Genomic DNA, 10,009 nt, shown 5'->3' on the forward strand with positions numbered 1-10,009 from the left:
AAAATTTTAGCTTGAGTTGGGCAACCAGCATGGAAAATTTCAGCTAAAATGGGTAAAGTTATGAGCAACTTAGAATATCAGGGTTGGAAGGGACCTCAGGAGGTCATTTAGTCCAACCCTCTGCTCAAAGGGTAACCCATCCCTGGACAGATTTTTGTCCCAGATCCCTAAATGGCTCCCTCAAGGATTAAGCACACAACCCTGGGTTTAGCAGGTCCATGCTCAAACCACTGAGCTATCCTATAGGAACTGTCAGACAACCTTAATAATAGGTGATTCTGCCAGCCATGACAATTATGTATATTTGTGTGTGTGTGTGTGTGTGTAAGTTGGAAATATTGTGAAACAGTAACTACCTTAGGTTTTCATATTTTGTTATGATTTCACAAAAAATGTAAAAAAGAAAAAAAAGCCTTCATAATTTTGAAAAGTTTTGAATCTCAGAATTTGAAATGTAGTTCCCAGACCGAGTTTGTTTTGACATGAAAGTCCCATTTACAGAAATGTTATGGGGACAGAAATTATTGTGCAATTTTTGGACTATTTCTTTATGTGCACACAATGATGCACAACATTATATAAAAGTTTCATCTTCAGAAGAATGGGAGGTCTGTAGTACTCATGAATAGCCATGCCATGAGTGAGATATGCAAGTCATCCAGACTGTGTGCCAGTAAAAGCCTTACATGATGGTGTGGTGCGGTATATTCTGTATAGGCCACATGTGTAAAAGAAAAGCTGTTGCAAAAATATTTGAGAGAAAAGGTAGGTGCTTTATTACAAGCATATGGGGCTTGGAGGGAATCATAAAAACCTCTAAAAAAACCTCCCTAAAATAACATTTCTATACCCAACTATGTCATTATTTTAGAGTCCAGTATGGGGTCTTTCCAGGGCTAGAAGCAAGTAGTTGGGAAGCTGGGATTCTCCCTAGAAATGGTAGAAAGCTCTCATTTCTAGCTCTGCAGAAGTGTGAGATATCAGGCCATAAATCTGTCACCAGACCAGAACTGAAACTTGCCTCTCCAAGGCTTTGGGGCAGATCCACAACTGAGGGAGGGAGAAAAAGGAAAAATGTTCTGACGGCAGGACAAGGTCCAAATAGGCTTGTACATTTGGATAGGGGGGTAGGGTGAAGCAGGGGCAGTACAGCTATGTCCATGACTTTGACCCTGGAACTCCAGTGTAAAAGGATCTGGAGGGAACCCAGAGTCCACCTTAGTGTTATGAGGTGAATGGATTTCATTACCTCGAATTCCTGTGCAGCCAAGCTTACATAGCCTGCTTACACATGTTGCCTTATTCATCTTCCTTCCTCTCCTCTTGCTGCACTGCCTCATCTCAGCCATTCTGCCCACACCTCCTGGGTTCAGAATAGTTGTCAGTTCTGACACAGTGTGAGACATCTGGATCCCAGAACCAGCTGGCATGTAATATTCAAAATGCTTGGCAATGGGAAATGGATGGACACCAGCAACTTATTTCATGCCTGTCACAGAATATAGCCATCAATCAGATGGTAACAACTTTCAATTGCCTCTTTCATTTGCAATTGCATATGTTACCACCATTGCTGTTGTCAGTCTGATCACATCCTTGTGGCAAATACAGCAGTTGCTCACCTGGAAAACTCATATCAGAGAAAAATTCCTGTATTTTTAGCTGTCTTTTAATGTAGTTTAGCAGCTGGAAATGAGGATCAGCTAGCGTCATGTCACCAGCCTGCTTTTCATGGATAATGCTTGGAGAACTGCTGAGCTAGAGATAAAGGGCTCTGTACTATACTACCTCACCAGTTTCCTGAGCTATCAAGTCCTTTCCCCGTCTCCTTTTGTGTGTGTGTATTTTATCTACTGCAGTCAGCACTTTCGTGGCTTTTGACCACAAGATGGCATCAGGTTTCATGATCTTCCCTCAGAAGCACAGTTTTCTGTCTAGGTTTGACCCAGCAATACACTAATTCTCTTGCAGCAGGTTATAACTTACTATCTTCTTTCTGTGCCTTAGGGCAAATACTCTGAAACAAACACAGTGTGGCTTTTTGTCTGCCTTCCTAGCTCTGAAATATCCTTCTTAGTACTTCATAGTGCCAGGAGTGATGACTTTGGCTCAGTGATGCCCCCCATGAAGACTCTGTTGTGTGTCCTTCATCACCTTTCCTGATGTTAGCAGTTCCCTTTGTTCCAACTGTCATCTTTCCATTAAGGGAAAATTCCAGAGATTCTAATTAATCACGATACCCAGGAACTGATCCAAAGTCCATTGAAGTCAGTGGAAAGATCCCCACTCACTTCAATAAGACTTGAACTAGAGCCCTAATTACAAAGAGAACTAATTGTCTGACAGTGTCTTAATTCTGCTTGAAGCTTCTTAAACCTTGGCCAGTTCTGTTTCTTCCTCCCTGAGCTCCATGTGGGTTCCCATGTGACTGAGTTTGGGAAATGGAGAGGATACTCAGGCTTTGAGGAACAATCAGAGAATCTCTAGGAAGCCAATTGCATCCCAGTCATGACTAGACAGAAACGAAGGTGATAGGGAATGAGGACAGCACCTTGCTCAGTGGATCCGAGAGAGTTTTTGGTGCTCCCCGTCACCCAAAAAGCACTAGCAACCCCCTCCAAATAAAACCTGTGGATTTGGCACCCCTTCATATGATGATTTGATGCCCCCAAATGTTGTATCTAAGTGGCTGCCCTGGGAGCAAGAACTGGAAGATATTAAGCCATATTCTTGCAATCTGGGGTAGAACAATTGGGAAGTTTATGCAGGAGTGAGGAAGCTGAAGCAGGGTTGGGTTTTAACTGTCAAACAGAAGGCCATGTCATGTGACCGAGTTTTAGGTGGAACTACATAAATACCAATGGCATGGCATGGCCCTCTAGTGTGGATATATATTGTGCCATCTGGAAACCCCTGGCTCCCCCACATGGAAGAGGGGTGATTTGTGTTCTTCTGATTAACTTGAACAAATAAAATCACTGTGAAATTACCCGACAATGCTTTATAAAATTTAACAGCTCTTACCATGTTTCACAACAGTTTTGGAAGCCTTTTTCATGCATTCAAATGCCAAACTGCCTATCACTTGTGTTAATTGACGTCAATGATCTTCAAACTTTTTTACAGTATATGGACCCTACCTCAACAGGAAAACCCTCAGATCTCCTGATTCGTATCCCATTTCCTGTTCTGCCCTCCACTTGTTCCTCTCTGTTTACTTGAATGCATCATTTTGATTCAACACAGTGTTGTATATTGAAGTCACTGGAAAGTAGCAAGTATTCTGCTAACTGATTGGATTATATAGCTTTGCTAATATTCTGACAAACTGCTTCCTGGAAAGGAAATTTGATATAGAGAACACTATGCTCTGATTTCTAGATCTGGATTAAATACAGTACACCTCTACCCCAATATAACGCTGTCCTCGGAAGTCAAAAAATCTTACCACGTTATTGGTGAAACCGCATTATATCGAACTTGCTTTGATCCGCTGGAGTGTGCAGCCCCGCCCCCCCGGAGCACTGCTTTACCGCATTATATCCGAATTTGTGTTATATCAGGTTGCGTTTTATCGGAGTAGAGGTGTATTTACATAAGGTGGGGTCAAGCAAACTATAACTTGTTCCTGATGGGCCCCATTCTGCCATGCTTACTAACACTTACCTTCCTCCATGAGTGGCTGCATTACTCTCAGTGAGACTACTCACATTGTGAAGTACTGCTCAGCATAAGCCAAAGTGAGAAAATATGGCTGATGTCCTTATTCAGGACCTCGGTGCATACTTATTGATGCATCTTCATTTGGAGAATTTGGAATTTGTGAATGGAACAAGCAGCCTTTGAGAGTGGCTCAGATTGCAGAAATCTTTGACAGTGCTCAGCAGTGGCATGATGGGCTCCTGAGCTTCTTGGCAAAGTTAATATAATCTGCTGTAGCCTGTAGGCATGAACGCAAGGCATTCTGAAGACAAGCAGCGAACACGCTATTTTATGGCAGAGGTGTACTCCTCCTGTTTCTCTAACACATTAGCCTGAAGTACATTTTGATTCTAGTTTGCAGCATGATTAAAAAAAACCTCTGAGGCAGGTGGCTGTAGACATCCCCAACCGTGATTATGAATGGTTTGTAGGTATTTTGAAACCTTGCCCCTTAATCTGAGATGGTGCTGGCATGTTATTGGAGAAAGTACTGCTTCTCAATGGTGCTGCTTCTGAGGCTGCTCTGGGGCTGGAAATGTTGATTGACACCATTCCTAGAGCCACCTCCTTCCAATTAGCTAATGTTTGGGCAGTGCTTTGAAGTTGTAAAAGGCTGTGTAGGTGCTATGTTGTTATGTCACACCGAGTGGTGTCCATACAAGTGTTATTGAATATGTACTATGTAGCAAGGTGCTCCTATGTCTGTAGGTTTTAGGGCCAGAAGGATCATTAGATCATCTAGACTGAGCACAACACACATAACTCCGTATAGGAAACAATTCAGTGATATTTTTTGGTAAACTGGTCACTAGAGGATGGAGGGTCAGGAAGACACTTGCACATCTTTCTGGTTCTGCCTCTAATTCTTACTCTCTATAACCTTTGGCAGGACTATTAACAGTTGCCCTTGCTATCCCCGAAGGGTTTGTGCAGTTCCATTTAAGGTATGCCAAGGTCTCTGAGACTCTTGGAAGAGAGATGCTCAGTAGATGCAAATTATTTCAGTTCTTATTTTATTACTTGTATGTTAGTAAGGATGGGGGACAAGGACAGAGTTTTGAGAAAATAGAGTAAATTGAGAAATGCTTGTGAGTATCAAGGAGAAATGTTTTGTGATTAACTCCTCACACTCCATGAAGCTGGTCGTGAATCTCAAAGTACATTTGAGGGTGGCCCATTAAAAAAAATATGTCTGCACTATTTTTGTTATTTAATTAATGTATTCACTTTTTACAAATACAACTAGGAGATGCTCCTATCCCATAAATTAAAAACTGCAGCATAAACCCAAAGGACTGCCCAGCAATATTTCAAGCTCCAGACACCCCAGTCTTAACAAAGAGGGGAAGAAGATGGGTGTTGCAGTGTGGCTGGAAGGTTAATAAATCTGGGCTCTGGTGCAAGTTCCAAAATCGAGGACCCCTCACAGAGAACGAACGCCCTGTTAGCAGCCTTGTCTAATGTACATGGAGGGAGCTCCATCCTGAGTGCCTCTGCTGATCTCAACTGTGGCAGTATATCATGTGCAGTCCATCTGAGGGATTTGCTGTCCATCTGAGGGAAGCAGAAGGGGCAGTAAATGAAAACATTTACAAAGGGGCATTGTCCGGTGTTTAAACATTTGTCTTCTTGCGCTCGTCTAGTTGGTGAATTTCTATTGACTGCACTGTCAGAAGCCTGCTTCCTCCTCCTCTGCAAGTGGGTTGAGGGCTTAGGAAGGAAGGTGGGAGATCGGGTTGACAAAGAGAATCAGGATATTATCCTAAGGATAAATGAGCTAACCCATCACTGTAAGTACTGGGTGGCTCTGTGCTGGTGGATTTCAATGCAATTAGCTCCCCAAATACCAAGACTGGCAGTCTGCAACCAGACTAAAAGGTCTTCTAAACAATCAGGGGACCACGGCCCCATGGACCCCTGTCATGCACATTAATGTCACTGGCCTTAGCAAAGGGTATGTGTGTTCTTTGATGACAGGAGAATCCAGAGTTTGACTCTGGTCCATAAACATCATATCCCCTTTGGTCTAACTCATGATTCCATGGTGTTTTATTTACTACACTTAACAGCATTTAGTCAATAAACAAATACAGGTTAAACAGATAGAAGGTCTATCATGATCTTAATTACCTCAACTCTCTGGCTTGCCTTTTGTTATGTACATCACAGATACTTGACAGCATTAACATTCCTGGAATTGTATCTGACCATCCTTTGTAAAGGGATTGAATACTACAGCATTAGTTTGGGCTCATGGGGCATTCATGTCACCAACAGCAGCTTAATTATGGACATTGTTTACTAATCAGTATTAAATTGACAGACTATGAGGGCTAATCAGCAGATTAACACAATAGTTTGTTTTCATTTTGTTCTTCTAGCAGTGTATTGAACGCAGGATTTAAAACAAGACCCCTTTTGTGATCATTACCATCCACATCTTCGTGCGTGTGTGTGTATGTATGTACGTGTGTACACAAAAGAGATCTGTATATTTTCTTCCTAGAATTTAGTGCTTGAGCGCAATGACTATGCTTAATAAATAACAACAATCCATAAATGTCAGGTTATATTTCATACCATTCAACATAAGAGCGATAAAACTTCCTTTTTGTAGGATCAGCAATTCCAGAACTCTTCAGGCTGCGTGTAAGCTTTCTGAAGGCATGAGCTGAGCCTTCTCTTTGTTCTGTCTTGCAGGCACACTGTGAACTCTCAACAATAAATAATAAAAAAAAGTAATATTTGTGCAGTAAGTATATTTAATATCTCTTTGTGTTGACTGTTCATCCAGTCTCAAGCCAGTGCTGACTTTTGGGTGTTCACTGTTGCACAGATAAATGATTAGCCCCTACAGTGTAGATGTGTACCTATTCTGCATGTAAAAGAACCCCAGATTTGCATGTGCAAAACCAGTAGCTGATCGCCAAACTGTGGGGTCTGCACATGCAACTGGCTGTTTGTCCATGCAAAGTAGGAGCATGCTCAGTTCTGTGGTACAGTTGGTTGAGTGTGTAAAAGAGGGCACACAAGAGTGAATGTTCAGGCAGAAAATACTGCCCACGATGTCATTTTTGCAGAACAGACTTCTTTGCACACACATTGCTCATCCTTCACTTCTTATTGCAGCTGAGAACACTTTGGGCTTTATAGTAATGTCAGTGATTTTGGCAGATCACATCTTCCAGGTCTGCAGGGGATAGACATAAAGTTGCCCATCCTGCCTGAATTGTATTCTTGCAATGGAGGTTTTCATATTGCTAGAAGTGTCTTGAATTTTGTATGCCGTATTGTTATACCATGTCAGAGGCCTAGTCCACACTACGCTGTTAAACCGATTTTAACAGCGTTAAATCGATTTAACACTGCACCTGTCCACACTACACTGCTCTTTATATCGATTTAAAGAGCTCTTTAAATCGATTTCTGTACTCCTACAAAATGAGAGGAGTAACGCTAAAATCGATATTACTATATCAATTTAGGGTTAGTGTGGACGCAAATCAACATTATTGGCCTCATTCTTTTACAGTAGCTACCCAGAGTGCACCGCTCCAGAAATCGACGCTAGCCTCGGACCACGGACGCACACCACCGAATTAATGTGCCTAGTGTGGACGCACACAATCGACTTTATAATATCTGTTTTATAAAATCGGTTTAAGCTAATTCGAATTTATCTTGTAGTGTAGACGTACCCAGGGAGACAAGGTGGATGAGGTGATATCTCTTATTGGACCAACTTCTGTTGGTGAGAGAGACCAGCTTTTGAGCTACACAGAGCTCTTCTTCAGGTCTGGGAAACATACTAGGAGTGTCATAGCTAAATACAAGATCAAACTGGTCCCTTAGAATTTGTGTTAATGACTTATGCTAAACTATCTGTTTGATCTTGACCTGAAGAAGAGCTCTGTGTAGTTTGAAAGCTTGTCTCTCTCACCAACAGAAGTTGGTCATTTAGAGATTTTACCTCATCCACCTCGTCTCTCTTGAATTTTGTGGTCAGAAAACTCTGTTTATTTGAGGGATCATGTACCTGATCTTTGTTAGCTAATCAAATCAAAACTTATTTGATAATAACTAGGTGATTATCTTATGTTTTCTCACTCACCTTGGTTGTGCTTGAATTGTGGGTTTGGGATACAGGAACTTACACTATACCCCATTTCTCACCACTGTTGGTGGGAGAGGGAATAAAAGGATGTGAGGATGGGGTGAGAAGAGTGGTTACCTTCATTACCTCTTTCCTTCCATCAGAGCACTACTTCTAGGCAAAAGCCATTGTTACATTTATCTTTTCTTCGCAATATAATTAGATGATATGAGGGTAGATGATAACGTTAGGATATGTCTACCCTACAATGGCTAGAACGGCACTGCTTCAGCTGTGCCACTGTAGTCCTGTAGCATAGATGCTTCCTACATCAACAGAAGGAGCTTTCTATTGATGTAGGTAATCCATCTCTTTGAGAGGTGGTAGCTATATTGATGGAAGAATTCTTTCATGAACTCAGCTGCGTCTACAGAAGGGGTTAGGTCGGCCTAACTATGTTGCACAGGGCATAAAAATTTTCACAACCCTGAGCAATATAGCTAGGTCAATCTATGTCTTAGGTGCAGACCAGGCCTTACAGTCACAATTGGAAGGAAAGTGAGGGGTCCTGCTCTTCTGAGATACCGCAAGAGACATTTGGCTTAATTCAGCCAGAATTTCTCCTGGGTTCAGTTCCCAGCTCTCTCTGACCTTTGGGAAGTCACTTAATCTCATTGTGTCTCAGTTCCCTACCTGTAAAATACTTCCTGTCTCCTACTTGTTATCTATTGAGACAGTAAGCTTTTTGGGGTGGAGACAGTTTCTTACTGTGTGTCTGTACAGCCCCTGGCGCAATAGGGCTCAGCTCTCAATTGGAGTTCCTGGTAGTGTTCAAACACAATAAGATGTTGTGTTGCAGACAAGCCCCAAGTAACTGTCTTCTTTGCCTGGGCCAAGGAAAGGGGGGAGGGTTCCTTTTCATCCCCCTCTTTCTCCTGCACATGAGTTTGGTCACAACCTAGTCCACAGCGTTCAAGTCACTGTGGCAGCAAGTCATTATCTTGCTTGTGAAAAGATTGCAAATAGATGACTGGATACAGTCTGCTGGACATTTTAGTGCAAAGTCAACATCCTTCTGGCCTATATGTTCTCCATTTTTGAACTAATTAATGTAAAAATCCTAATCTTTGTTTTTGCATCCGAGCCACGCGGTGTAATCTAGACTTTTGAAAGCTTCCATCCCAGGCACACCACACGATCCATTGTCTACAGCCAAGCACTGAGGTACAACTGTATCTGCTCTAACCCCTCAGACAGAGACCAACACCTACAAAATCTCCACCAAGCATTCTCAAAACTACAATACTCACATGAGGAAATAAAGAAACAGATCAACAGAGACAGGCGTGTACTCAGAAGCCTCCTACTGCAAGACAAACCCAAGAAAGAAGCCAACAGGACTCCACTGGCCATCACATACAGTCCCCAGCTAAAACCCCTCCAGCACATCTTCAGGGACCTACAACCCATCCTGGACAATGATCCCACACTTTCACAGGCCTTGGGTGGCAGGTCAGTCCTCGCCCACAGACAACCTGCCAACCTGAAGCATATTCTCACCAGTAACTGCACACTGCACCATAGTAACTCTAACTCAGGAACCAATCCATGCAACAAACCTCGATGCCAACTCTACCCACATATCGACACCATCACAGGACCTAACCAGATCAGCCACACCATTACCAGTTCATTCACCTGCATGTCCACCAATGTAATATACGCCATCATATGCCAGCAGTGCCCCTCTGCTATGTACATCAGCCAAACTGGACAGTCTCTACGGAAAAGGATAAATGGACACAAATCAGACATTAGGAATGGCAATATACAAAAACCTGTAGGAGAACACTTCAACCTCCCTGGCCACACAATAGCAGATCTTAAGGTGACCATCCTGCAGCAAAAAAACTTCAGGACCAGACTTCAAAGAGAAACTGCTGAGCTTCAGTTCATCTGCAAATTTGACACCATCAGCTCCAGATTAAACAAAGACTGTGAATGGCTTGCCAACTACAGAACCAGTTTCTCCTCCCTTGGTTTTCACACTTCAGCTGCTAGAAGAGGGCCTCATCCTCCCTGATTGAACTGACCTCGTTATCTCTAGCCTGCTTGTTGCTTGCTTATATATACCTGCCCCTGGAAATTTCCACTACATGCATCCGATGAAGTGGGTATTCATCCACGAAAGCTCATGCTCCAAAACATCTGTTA

Source organism: Gopherus flavomarginatus, chromosome 5 (genome assembly GCF_025201925.1).
Source record: "Gopherus flavomarginatus isolate rGopFla2 chromosome 5, rGopFla2.mat.asm, whole genome shotgun sequence".
NCBI lineage: Eukaryota > Metazoa > Chordata > Testudines > Testudinidae > Gopherus > Gopherus flavomarginatus.